Source organism: Macaca nemestrina, chromosome 17 (genome assembly GCF_043159975.1).
Source record: "Macaca nemestrina isolate mMacNem1 chromosome 17, mMacNem.hap1, whole genome shotgun sequence".
Lineage (NCBI taxonomy): Eukaryota > Metazoa > Chordata > Mammalia > Primates > Cercopithecidae > Macaca > Macaca nemestrina.
Window position 1 is genome coordinate 6,372,444 of NC_092141.1, and position 11,456 is coordinate 6,383,899.

Below are 11,456 nucleotides of genomic sequence, written 5' to 3' on the forward strand. Positions count from 1 at the left end.
CATGAGGGCTCCACCCTCCTGACCTAATCACCTCCCAAAGGCCCCACCTTCTCATACTATCATCTTGGGGGTGAGGATTTCAACATATGAACACAAATATTCAGACCATAGCAACTGAAAATAAGTTTCTATCCCAGCTGAATGGGACGCTTGAGACAGAAATTAGGTTGAATTATAGAAAAATAAAGTCTAATTTGTTTTGCTCAGCTGAGTTTATGAATTGAGAATATTACCACCATTAGTGACAAGCCTGTCCCCATTCTAAGATGAGAGCTCCCCTGGGGTGGAACTGTGGCTGCTTCCTCTCTGGACTCCCAGTGCACAGGCCATGGCACAGAGTGGACAAAAGGAAACATCTGGGAATGCTTTCTGGGTAGGAAAGAGGAAAGTGCCCCAGCAGCCGAGAGCTGGGCTGGCATGCTCAGCTAGGCCTTGGTGCTCTACTGTTGAACCTGGGCAATTTTGCAGGACATCAACATTGGACATGGAGACTCTGGGACTGCAATGCCTTAAGACCCAATCCAGACCCCTCATAATCGTGTTTGAACACAGACAACATGAAACTTACCCAGGGGTGCCTGAAAATCACCAAATATCTCCTAATCTGGGCTGCCATGAGGGACCGCTACGTCTTTAGCAATCACAGCCTTTGTCTCTCTCTATTCTCCTCACCATACAGAAAATAATTATTAGATACCAAATACAGAATTACCTTCACCAACATCCAATCCAGAGCAAAGCTCCACTCCCTTCAACTCTGTCCGCTGTCACCTAACACAAGCCCGGTTCCTGTAAGTCCTCTTCAACCCTCCCTTACTGGGATGCTTCATAGTTTCCTGTAGTGGATCTTCTCCCTTGTTTCAGCTTGTGTATATTAAACTCAACGTTGTTAAGCTACCTGTGTGTTTCTGGTGGTCTCTGGCTGGCAGTCATGAGCTATGGGTCAGGTGGCATGTGATAGTAGTCTGACTGTAGTCTGAGAGTGGAAGTTTTCAAATGCTGGTTGAATTGAGTTGAATTCATGAAATGGGTCCTTAGAGTGCCCGGAAAATAGTGTCATGAGCTTCATTTCTGACTGCGTCTCCTTTCAAGCCCAGACCCAGCCAGGTCTGCCTGCCAGATACTCCGAGCAGTTACAGGAAGGGCTCCTTTTATTGCAAGGAAGCCGCATATACTTCCCATTTCAGCCTAATAAAAGAAGCCTTCACCCAAGCAGGTCTAGTCTCAGCCATTCCTTCATCCTAAGAGATGAAAGGTTGAACCTAGAGCTAGAAATATGTTCAGAGGAATCTGCTAGTGGCTTGGCTTGTATGCCCAAGGCATGGAGTGTGGTTACTATAAGGTTCTCAGACTGGGTCCTGGCTACTCACAGCCCTGGAGGAGGCTGATGGAGACCAAGCCAAGGATTCATGAGGAGTAGACAAGGACGGAACTGGTTTGGAACCAGATGACTCCCTCCCAGTGCAGATGGACTGGTCTCCAGCCAGCCCTGTGCCCACAGCCTCACCCAACTTCTTCACATACATTGTGACTCTTCTCTGAGCAGCGACATGGGTCCCAAGGCAATGGGAATGAAGCTGCTAGCCATGGAGACTAGCCCTGGCACAGCTTCTTACTGTCAGAAACTGCCAAAGAGGTATTGAGCGTAATGTCTTCTCACCTAAGAGAAATTAACTTAACTGGCAAAAAAATATTGATCTGGGTTTTGGCAAATAAAGATCAGGCTGAAGGTACACTTCCAGAGTGCTCTCTGATTACACACACGCACACACACACACACCCAGGGGTGTATACACAAACACATGTACACACTCAATCTCATGGAGACATCTACTCTGACAGACTTGTGGAGATGCAATCGGAAACTGGCTTCTTCCCAGAAGAACTGAGATGTCACTGAGCCCAAATTTCCCTCCATTTTTGGTAAATTGCTTGATTTCTCCAGGACCTCACAATGTGGTCTTTAGTCATGGAGACTGTGAGAACATGACACAGAGCCAGAAGGGAGTGACTCTCAAATTCACGCACCAGGTCTCGAGGGAGTGAAGGAAGATGAGTAGGACCTGCCATCCTTCCCTCCCAGCCTGGAACACCCAGTTCCTTCATAGACCTTGCTCAAATGTCACCTCCTCTATGAAGCCTTCCCTGACCTTTTCCAAGTAGATTTTATCACATGCTCTTCTGAGTTCCAGCAGCAAATTTTAACGACCTCTTGTTGCAGGCATCTAGAGTTTTGCCTGCTGGATCTCTTAGGATTTGGTTCAGCTGCAAGTTACAGAGTCCCTCAAACAACCATGGCTTAAACAGAATAGAAGTGTAGTTATCCCTCCACATAAAAGCCCAGGGTTGGGAGGCAACTACACAATCTTCTGGAATCCAGGCTACTCTGGCCTTTTTCTTCAGTTCTCCCTGGGGCGTGGTTCTCGGGCTCTTAGCACAAGATGGTGGCTGGAACTTCAGCCATCAGAGCATATCCAATGCCACAGGATGGAGTGGGTAGGAATCAAAGAGGAGGTGACAAAGGATTCTGCTCCCTTTTAAGAAAAATTTTCAGAAACTGCCACATGGCACTCTCCTTCATTTACACTGGCCAGGACTTAGTGACACAGGCATGCCTACCTGCAAGGAATGCAGGGCAATGTAATGTTTGGTCATAGGCCCATCTAGAAAATTCAACTAGTGGCCAGGAGCAGTGGTGGCTCACGCCTGTAATTCCAGCATTCTGGGAGGCTGAGGCGGGTGGATCACCTGAGGTCAGGAGTTTGAGACCAGCCTGGCCAACATGGTGAAACCCCATCTCTACTAAAAATACAAAAATTAGCCGGGCGTGGTGGTGCACACCTGTAATCCCACCTACGTGGGAGGCTGAGGCAGGAGAATCACTTGAACCTGGGAGGCGGGAGTTGCAGGGAGCTGAGATTGCGCCATTGCACTCCAGCTTGGGTGATGAGAGCAAAACTCAGTCTCAAAAAGCAAACAAACAAACAAACAAACAAAAACAAACTCAATTAATATGGAAGAGTGCTGATACTGGAGCCAACGATGAGCCTTGACCGGTCCTTCCCAGCATCTCTCCTTGTGTTGTCCTAGTTACAGGATGCAGATCTCTATAGGGGGCTATTCCTTTTCCTATGGATAGAGCCTTGGTGGTGCCATCAGCCAAGAGACCCTGAAAAAGCTAGGGGATGGTCCACATTAGACCAATCAGATTATCTCGCAGGGCCTTAAATTGCCAGCAAGTGATCCAAGATGGAAAATGACCGGGGTGACGTTGCTCCTGAAACTGGAGTCCTGAAGAAGCCACCCATCCTTTCCTGCTCACTGGATCCTTGAACAACTCACTTTCCTGAGCTTTCCAAAGCCTGGCGCTGCAGTGTATCGTTAATTCTATGAGTCACTCCACGTACTTCCAGTGAATTCCTCCTTTTCTTGCTTAAGTTACCCAAAGTTCATTTATGTTGCTTGCAACTCACAATCCCTAACTGATTCTCCTCTGTTATGTCACTAATCAGGTACCATTTACACACCTGTGTCTTTTTCATATAATTTTTTATTTGCATAGAATTGTGGTATGTATTTTGGGGTTATATGTGATGTTCTGATACCTGCATACAATGTATAATGATTAAAGCAGGATAATGGGATATTCATCACCTCGAATGTTCACACGTGTGTCTTTAACGAGATTAAACTCTCCAAAGTAGAGAGCACATTTGCTCATCTCTGTGCACCTGCCCCAAAGATCAACTCTCCCATTAGGAACTCTGTAAATGTTTGTAGATAAAATGAATGAGAGATTCTGTGTGATTCTAAGGACACGCTGTGTGAACTTGCAGAAGCCATCCAACTTCTTTGCCTCGCTGTCCCTAGCAAAATACCCATTAGTAAGTGTTATATAGTGAGGGTGAGGGGAATGGCTCGTGTATTCCTGACCTCTCACTTCATTCTCGGAACTCCCAGAACAGAAGGAGCAGAATGAGTTCCACTCGAGAGCAGAACCTGCTGTCAAAGTTATAACTAGCTGCCGGATGTGGTGGTTCACGCCTGTAATCCCAGCACTTTGGGAGGCTCAGGTGGGCGGATCACGAGGTCAGGAGGTCGAGACCATCCTGGCCAACATAGTGAAACCCCGTCTGTACTAAAAATACAAAAATTAGTCTGGCGTAGTGGTACGCGCCTATAGTGCCAGCTACTCTTACAGCTGAGGCAGGAGAATCGCTTGAACCCAGGAGGCGGAGGTTGCAGTGAGCCGAGATCACATCACTGCATTCCAGCCTGGGTGACAAGAGCAAAACTCCGTTTCAAAAAAAAAAAAAAGTCGTAACTACCATTGATTTTATGATCATTGCCGAAGAAAGATTTTCTAAAATTTACCTACGGATACGACGTCAGATTCACACCCTCCCAATTTTTCAGTTTCTTTATCTCCCTCACTGAACTCAGATGCGTCACATTTATCTCAAATGACTGATGCGTCAGATTTATCTCAAATGACTGATCACCGCCTGGTAGCCAGGAACCATGAGACCACTTTCTTTCTCAGCTCCTGTCCCAACTCATGGGACAACCATGCTAACACTACGTGATTCTCAGTCCCTGCTGTTAGCTAATTTGGAGCAAGAGGATGCCTAATCCATTGCACATCAATCAGATTCTCTCTCGCAAGAAATTGTAATAGCCCTTGAGAGATGCTGGTGTGAATCCCAGATGCTCTCAGGAAGAGAGAATGTGTAAATATGAGAGGGATCAAGCTTTTCTGTCTGGCAGCCACTGTGTCAAAAACATAAAGAAAGTCAATCTGCAGAGAAACGGGACTGCAGCGGATGCACAGAGGGAAGCTGAAAGAGAAACCCCGTGGCCGGGCGCGGTGGCTCAAGCCTGTAATCCCAGCACTTTGGGAGGCCGAGACGGGCGGATCACGAGGTCAGGAGATCGAGACCATCCTGGCTAACAAGGTGAAACCCCGTCTCTACTAAAAAATACAAAAAACTAGCCGGGCGAGGTGGCGGGCGCCTGTAGTCCCAGCTACTCGGGAGGCTGAGGCAGGAGAATGGCGTGAACCCGGGAGGCGGAGCTTGCACTGAGCTGAGATCCGGCCACTGCACTCCAGCCTGGGCGACAGAGCGAGACTCCGTCTCAAAAAAAAAAAAAAAAAAGAGAAACCCCGTGGTCCCAGGGAGAGAAAACCAAGAGAAGCCCATCCTTTCTGACAGCGGTGGTACAAATGCCAAATCTGATCTCCTGAGGAGTGCAGTGGGATTTTTGCCTTTGAGTTAGTTCTGCAACACACCTGAATCCATGCACTAAATACTCCTTGATTTTCCTGAGCCACTCTGACATGGGGTCGTACAACCGAAAACCTAACAAAGACAGCTGCCCTAGGTCAGGCCTCATCTTCTCTCTAGAAGACGCTTGTTAGGCTTCCTCACTGACCTCCCTGCCTCCAGTTTGTCCTGGCGCCACCACCAATCCACCTTTCACGTGGGTTTCCAGGCAGACCTCACCATGTTAGTGCCCTTGTGTGCAGAAAAGAGTTGGCGTTACCATTCTTTTTTTTTTTTTTTTTTTTTTTCTTTTTTTTGAGGCACAGTCTCGCTCTTGTTGCCCAGGCTGGAGTGCAGTGGCACCATCTCGGCTCACTGAAACTTCTGCCTCCTGGGTTCAAGCGATTCTCCTGCCTCAGCCTCCCGAGTAGCTGGGATTACAGGCACACACCGCCACACCTGGCTAATTTTTTGTATTTTAGTAGAGATGTTGTTTCACCGTGTTGCCCAGGCTGGTCTCGAACTCCTGAGCTCAGGCAATTCGCTCACCTCAGTCTCCCAAAGTGCTAGGATTGCAGACGTGAGGCACTGGCATTCTAAAAAAAAGGCCTGTTGCAAGCTAGTCCTTGGCTGGTGTCTGGGAACATAGATGAGAGAGGGGTCCCCATCCTAACCGATGTGAGCGGCTTACTCCGCCCAAAATGTTTGTGCAAACAGCGTGGTTTAAGCTAAACACCTGCTTTCCCTCTGGGAGTCTGGAAATTTAGTAAGCATTAGACCAAGGGTGTCTAGGTGACCATCCCCACAATAAAATCTCTGGGCACTGAGTCTCCAATGAACTCCTCTGAGAGACAGTATTTCACACTGTTGTCCCGACCTGTGGCTGAGGCAACTGTACACGATTTGTGTGGCTTCTTTGGGAGAGGACCCTTGGAAGCTTGTGCCTGGTCTTCCCCAGATTTCACCCAGGAGCCTTTTCCCTTTGCTGGCCTTACTGTGTATAGTTTTGCTCTGATGAATCATAGCCATGAGTGTGACTGCATGCTGAGTCCCACGAGCACTCCTGGCCAATCATTGCACAAGGAGGTGGTCCTGGGGACTCCAGACACACCCTGCTCGAAACACAAGTATCTTTCCAGGATAAAGCCCACCTCTTCGTTTGACACCAGGACCATTGTGAGCCGGCTCTAATTGACATCTCAGCCTCATCTCTGCTGTTCCCAACCTACCACCTTACGTTCCAATTACACCCCTGCCTCTATTACTCACCACTGTAGGCACCTGTGTTCCATTCACCAGGGCCCATCTCAGGAAGCCCTCCTGGAGGATCCCTTCTATCAGAACCCAGCTGGTCCTGCCTCATGCTCTATCCCACTTCCTAACACAGAGCCTGGAGTCCTAGAAGTTTCAGCACACCCATGTCCCCAATCAGGGGTGATTCCTGGAAATCAGGGGTGCAGCCCATCTATGGCTTGCATCTCCAGGGACACCACAGGCTCCAGCACACAGTAGGTGCTCAATAGAGGTATTGCAAGCTTTAGCCTCCCTGTACAGATGTCTCTCTCCTCTGAAATCAGGAAATCAACACCCCCGAGACCTGAGACATGTGGCCTTGTACACCTATGATCCTTTTTATAGAGATACTTGAGTGCTCCCTTCGGCAGCTCATAGACTGAAATTGGAATAATACTGAGAAGATTAGCCTGGCCCCTGCTCAAGATTGACACAAAAGTTTGTGAAGCATTCCACGTTTTTTTAAACTACCACGCTTTAGTCATTATACAATGCATGCATTGAAACATCACACGGTACCCCACAAACATGTACAACTATTCTGCGTCAATAATAAACAACAAAAAAGATACCCAAATCCCCCGACTAGGTCTAGATTCCAATTCAGAGTCAGCATATACGATGGAGAACCTGGAAGTGGGGGCCACGCACTGAGATTCCCTGATCTCCATGTTACACGACACTCTCAGAGAAGTAAAGCGACCTAACCAAGGTTGCCCAGCTGGTGAGTGGCAGAGCTGGGACTCAGCTCCAGAGCAGGCAGGTCCAGAAGTCCACCCTGTGAACACTGTCCTCGAATCATTGCTCAGGGTGTGCAGACCTGGCCTGGGGAGCTGTCCCTTGAGCTCCGGGGCCGCCCTGGGTCACTGTCCTGCTCACCAGTGACCTCCCCGAGGGCCAGGACTCCAGGGCTCCTCTTACCCTGCTCCCAGCTCAGGGCAGTGCAAACTGGTGATACCATGTTTACCCCCTAAGCTGCCACTAATTCTCTCCTCCCACGTGAGCCTGCTTCAGACAGGTCTGAAGGTTCTATTCTCCCAGGAGGAGCTCCAACTCCCTCCCAGCTTTAAAGAAATTCACATAAATGGAATCCATGTGGAAAAGAGGCACTTTTGCCTCCTTCATGGCAGCCTGAGAGCCAGCTTCAGGGTCCTGCACCCCAGAAAGCTCCAGGTTTCCTTTGGCTGAATCCTTTTGACATTTTCAATGGTAAAATAAATTTGATTTGCAGAAGCCATGAAGGAACCAAGGCGATGTGATTTCCAAAACGCACTGTGTTATTGGATATGATAAAAGACTGAATGAGTCAGTAAATGTAGCAGTTTAATAACTGTTTAAAAAAAAAAAAAAAAAAAAAGGCCGGGTGCTGTGACTCTTGTCTGTAGTCCCAGCACTTTTGGAGGCCGAGGTGGGCAGATCATGAGGTCAGGTGTTCAAGACCAGGCTGACCAGTGTGGTGAAACCCCGTCTCTACTAAAAATACAAAAATTAGCCAGGTGTGATGGCGGGCGCCTGTAATCCCAGCTACCTGGGACGCTGAGGCAGGAGAATTCCTTGAACCCGGGAGGCAGAGGTTGCAGTGAGCCGAGATCGTACCACTACACTCCAGCCTGGGTGAGAGAGTAAGACTCTGTCTCAAGAAACAAAAAAAGCAAACCCTTGTGGTCTGGTGGTGGTGGAGGAGGAAGAGGAGGAGGTTATGGTAGGTGGAGAAGGAAAGATTCATGCCTGAACTCACTGCCTACACCCAGAACGAATCCCCAGCCCCGCTCACTCCCTCACAAACACAGACAGACACACGGATTCACGCCCCACACTCCCGCATACATAAACAGGCATGGATACAGACGCAGAAATGCACAGCCATGTTCACATAAACATAGGTGCACACGCCAGGCAGGTCCACAAACAGTCATCATAGCCGGTGCCAATCATTGGGCAGTGAAAATGTGCCAGGTACTGCGATGAGGACTTTGCATCCTTTTGTCTCAGTTACTGTCTTACTCGGTTGTGCAACTGTCAGAGATAAGCAAGTTATTATTCCCGTTTTACAAATGAAGAAACTGAGGCACCGAGATCTTAAGTAACTTCCTCAAAGAGATCCCAACTAGGAAGTAGGGAAGCCAAGGTGAGAACCCAGATAGATTTCAGAAGCCTTGTTCCCTTTTTAGTTTCATTGAAATATAACTGATGGATCCTCAACTTCAGAGGTGTATAGTTTGATGAGTTGCGATGTGTGTGCATACTCATAGAATCATCACTATAATCAAGATAATGAACACATCTATCAGCCACAAAAGTTTTCTTGGGCCCTTGATAATCTCTTGCTTATGTCACCATCCCTGAGCAGCCACTCTTCTGCTGTCTGTCACTGTAGATTGATTTTCATTATCTAGAATTTTCTAGAAATGGGTCATGCAGTGTGTCCTCTGTAATGCCTACGGAAGCGATGCTCACTATGACTGCACTGTGGGCATCCTCACACATGCATGCGCAATGTCCACAAGTCCTCACCAGCACGCACCCCCAGGACCACATTCCCCCCTCATCCCCCCTTATACCCATTCCCACACCCCCCAGGTACAAGGCGCTCCTGTGCCCCCCGCCCCCACCCCTCACTGTATCTCTCAATCCTTGCTGCTCCTCGGGAATAATTTTGCTCCATTCATCAGCGAAATAAACTTCTGACAGTTTCCCAGCAAAGCAGTGCAGCTCCTTTCTCCTAAGTCCATGTGACAGGTGACTGCAGACCCACTGTCCTCAGCACGTGAGCCCTTTGTAGACTCTGGTTCAATTCTCAAAAGCTTTGCTCATTCAACAAGAAGCCCATTCTCCTAGGCACTGTATATTCAGCAACGACCAAGAAGTCACAGTCCCCTCTGGCTATGGAGCTAAATCACCTCCCCAGACCCCAAACCAAGCTCAGACCGGTGTGGCTGGCCAGGAGAGGAGGAGTCTTCCTTCAAGGGTGGACGCTGAAAGACAGCCATAAGACACTGTATGGAGACAGTGGGACAGGGCAGGGCTGAGCAGAGCTCCATTGCTAGGAACATGGGCCATGGCTTGTGGCTGACCACCAGGCTTTACGGGACAGGAGAGGGGACTTGCACGCCCTGCGTCAAAGCCAATTACTACAGGGGGCTGATGTCCAGCTCATACCTGAAGTCTAACTCACCCCTAGCTGTCAATCTGGATACAGGAGTTTAAAATCATACTGAGCCCTGGGTTCCACTCCCAGATAATCTGATGTAATTGTTTGAGGGAGGGGTGTGTGACCTCAGCATATGCATTTTTAAAAGCTCCCCAGGTGATTATCTAATATGCAGCACAGTTTGAGAACCTCTGTAATTCTTCATTGGCCTCCAGTCTTAGGATAGGTACCTCCCGAAAGCACCGCAGGATACAAGAAAGCAACACTGCTAGAGGGAAGGCCTCCAATCCCACCTCCCTGCAAATACCCTAATGGGAATTTAACAAGATGACCTATATTGATTAGATATCAATTAATTGTGAGACGAGGACTAAAGATTTCATAAGCAATCAATCTCACTGTCATGTAATGAACTGAAATTGGGGCAAGTAGTAAGTAAATGCTCAGTGATAATGACTTTCTTATCAATATCAGATATTTAAAACCTTTCAGGTTTTACTGGTAATTCAATATCAAGATAATTAGGTATCAGTCAGGCACATTAAATATTGTTTACATTGGCCGTTGTTCTTTAAATCTACGGTAAGACGGCTATGGGGTCCCCAGCCAATGGCTCTTGCTTATTTGGGATGACACATCTAATATATTTACAAGTATTAGGTAAGATAACCTCTGAGGTATGAACTACTATGGAAAGTAGAGAATGCTGAGTTTATTTCAGCTTCACACGCTGGTACCAGAAACAGAAGTCCAGTCTAATATGTCATCTCGGCTAAACTGAGCTGTTGAAGAACTACTGCAAAATCCCTTCCCCTTAATTACATTTTACTGTTAATTAATCAAATTACTTTATCATTACCTTGATGCCAACACCTATAAACCAGATTACTTTAATCATATCGAACCTCTACTTCCTTGTAGGTGTTTTTGATGTATGGAAATCATGATGGGGCCAGAAGCACTCGTGACTCCGGCATGAAGGAAAAAAAAACTATTGCTTCCGACCATCAAGGTTTACGGACATGGACCCAAATCATCTTAATGAGTCCTGAGGAAGGCAGAGGAGGCAAGGCATGAGCGTGTTGAGAAGAGACTTTACGGGAGTAAAAGATGCAGGCGGTAGAGTGGCTTTGATCAATAGACGGAATCATTCCGTCGAAAACAAGTCAATCTGGTATATTTTAAAAATTGTTAGAGGTGTTCACGTGGGTTATATCCCCAAAAGTCTACATCATAAAGGTGCAATAGGCTCCACAGCAGTGCCAGCCCTGGGTAGAATGCTGTTCTTGCTCTCATGAAGTAAGGGGCAAGGAAGAGTGCGCTGGTCAAGAGTGCGGGCTTCAGAGTGGAAGCCTTGAACCAGCTGCTTAAAGTCTCTAGGCCTTGATTTTTGCATCTGTAAAATGGGGATAAGGATATTATCTACCTTACGGGGCTATAGTAGGGACGACATGGCATCATTCCTTGAACTCCCCAGTACTATGTACACAGCAAGAGTTCAGTAAATGATGCTTATTTCTATGCTTCATTTTGCTTTCATTGTGTCATTGTCTTGACCCCATTCAATGTCTTTGGGCCTCAGTCCCACTTTGATGTTACTATTTCCACTCCCTCTTCTATGGTTGTGGTTAGGGCTGAGGCACTTTTCCTGACATCCTTTTGCCCAGACCTTTATTTTTTACCTTTCTTAATCATTTCATTCTAGATGAGATTCTGGTAAACAGGATAGAGCCAAGCTTTTTTTCTTG

General features: G+C 47.4%; 1 non-coding gene across 1 annotated transcript; it reads left to right on the top strand.

Moving 5' to 3' along the window:
• The first annotated feature begins 6,912 nt into the window (after nucleotides 1-6,912).
• LOC112425344 (U6 spliceosomal RNA) lies at nucleotides 6,913-7,019 on the top strand. Its single transcript, XR_003016408.1, has one exon. It is a non-coding gene; the product is annotated as a U6 spliceosomal RNA (small nuclear RNA).
• Nucleotides 7,020-11,456: the final 4,437 nt, after the last annotated feature.